Source organism: Echinops telfairi, unplaced genomic scaffold (genome assembly GCF_000313985.2).
Source record: "Echinops telfairi isolate 266 unplaced genomic scaffold, ASM31398v2 ScPeMD7_3533;HRSCAF=4204_1, whole genome shotgun sequence".
In the NCBI taxonomy this organism is placed as follows: domain Eukaryota; kingdom Metazoa; phylum Chordata; class Mammalia; order Afrosoricida; family Tenrecidae; genus Echinops; species Echinops telfairi.
Window position 1 is genome coordinate 24491908 of NW_022107432.1, and position 2369 is coordinate 24494276.

Consider the following 2369-nt stretch of genomic DNA (forward strand, 5'->3'; position numbering starts at 1 on the left):
TGGCAGTGGGCCTTGGCTTTGGTCTTGCCCTCACTTCTAGCTTGGTGAGCTTCCTCGTGCTGTGTGGGTCATCCTTGACTGGTCACTCTCCCAGACCAGTCCCACCACTTGTTCTCTCCTCTGCTGTTGGTGGACAGCTTGGCTTTGCAGTTGAGGGCTGTCTGGAATAGGGAGGAAGCCCCTCCACCAAATGGGCTGAGGCAGTGACTGCCACACGAGCTCACGCCCAGCAGTGGTCCAGCGGACAGGACTGGCCAGGTCAAGGTCAGGGTCTCTCTTTGTTGTACAGAGGGTGTCTGTGAGGCAGAACCGACTGGACAGCACCTGACCCCACCATGAAGGGCGCTGGTGTGGATATTCTAGCCCATGCCCTTTGGCTCACGTGTGCGGACATGCTGTGTACCTAGCAGGGACCTGCTGGGTCTCGTGGCCTATGTGTGTCCAGGCCAGTAGACCATGTCAACAGTTTGTGTCAGAGGGAACCAGACTCTGACAACTGAAGTGTCCGTGAGCACCATTGTAAGGTTATAATATATAAAGATCATAGTAAAATCATAGAAAGATAGAATACAATAAAGGAGTCAGACACATTTTCTAGTAGCATGCTCACCTCAGCCCCTCTTGATGGTCCATGTGGAACTGGGAGAAGAGAGAGCATCTTTATCATCTTGGGATATTTATAGGTAGCCATAAGACAGGCATATTCAGTAGCTACATATGTCACAAGGTGGATAGAATCTTCAGCAAGGTCCCTGAGCTCACAGGGGAGGAGACCTAACATCTGCATTGGGGGAAGGTAGGAGGGGAGAGCAGCAGGCTGTCTGCTTCTGTGGGGAGATAAAATCCACCATGTGCTCACATTAAGGCAGCACAGCTGTTCGGGGAGACTCTGTGGGAATGATATTTAAAGCAGGATAATGTACTTGGACTTTACCTCTAACTTACCAACGTGGAGGTTTTCCTACCGTGGAATACCAGCCTTCCAGATTCCCTCTGTTATAAGTTAGGGAATATAGTCCTCGTCATATTTCCCTCAGTGGTAGTTTAGCACAGGTTTACCCTGCACTGGTTGACATTCCCAGTGGCGAGTGGTCTCTGAGGGTTCCAGATGCTTGGGCCTAAATTAAGGTAGGCAGTTTCTACCCAAGGCCAAAGGGGTGGGGTGGGGGGAGCTGGTTCCGGCATAGACCAGGCTGGATTTCTCTAAGGGTGGGGGCAGCAGGAAGCTGGGGGCACTGATACTCAGGGAGTGGAGTTAGAGATGGGAGTTTCGACCAGTGGAGAGGGTGACCATGGGAAGAGTCCAGAAGCACCGCTCCCCCATGCTTTCCTTCTGAGGTCCCCGAGTCAAGGGGACCCTTACAATACTAGGGCCGACACCTCTCAGCCCAGGATTTATCCCTGTGTTCTCTTTCCTCATGCCCAAAGGAGGACCACCCTGTCCCTGTGGCTAGCCCATGGGTCCCCTGGAGAACAAGTGGGCAATGGCTCCCCATCTTGCAGAGGCACCCGGGTTTGTCATCCCAAACCTGGGGTCCTCCTTTGCTACCTTGCCTCTGAGTCTTACTCCCCATCCTTCCTACTGTTGCCTGGAATCACCCCCAGGCTTGCTGCGTCTAGGGGAGCCCTGCGGACAGCTGGGGCTTCTGACTACGTGGATTGGCTTGTTGGGCTTTGTTCTCCTGCACTGCAAGAAGGACATGGCCTCCCTGCCAGCCTGCTGCTGCTGCTGGGGCTGGGGCCGTGGGAGCCATGGTGTGACCAGGAGGAGGGGCGAGGCCACCTGGTGAGGATGGCCAAGCAGAAGGGTGGGAGCCAGGCTCCTTGGTGTCTCCCAGCAGCTCTGGGATGGAGGTCCCTTGCGCTTCGAGCTAAGGAGACAGAGGGAGGCGTGACCCATGAAAATAGCTGCGTTTACTCTCTCTCTGCTTCTGTGACCCATCCAGGCCCTGACCCAGAGGTGTTGGCTACCTTTCGGATGACAGCCCCCAAGGCCCCCTTTACGCCCCAGTTGGCAGCCCCAGAAAAGAGCTAAGAGACAGGCTTGGGTGGGGTGGGGTGGGGTGTTAGGGGAAGTGTGGGGTGGCATGCCACAGGTGGCTGAGAACCAGGCTGCCAGAAGCAAGAGGGCCATGCTCGCAGCAGTGGGGGGAGGGGGGTGCCCCAAGGACAGGGAGTGGGGAGGGCAAGCAAGCATGCCCCATTAATCTGTCCCCGGGCGATCGTTGTTATTGTTATTATTATGAAACATCTTCAGGCTCCCACTCACCCAGCCTGGTCAGGGGGCCCCCCTAATGGCCCCATAAATCCCAGCCATAAAGAGTAATGGGGGGAGACAAATGAGATAATTAGGAATAAATCTCGCCGAG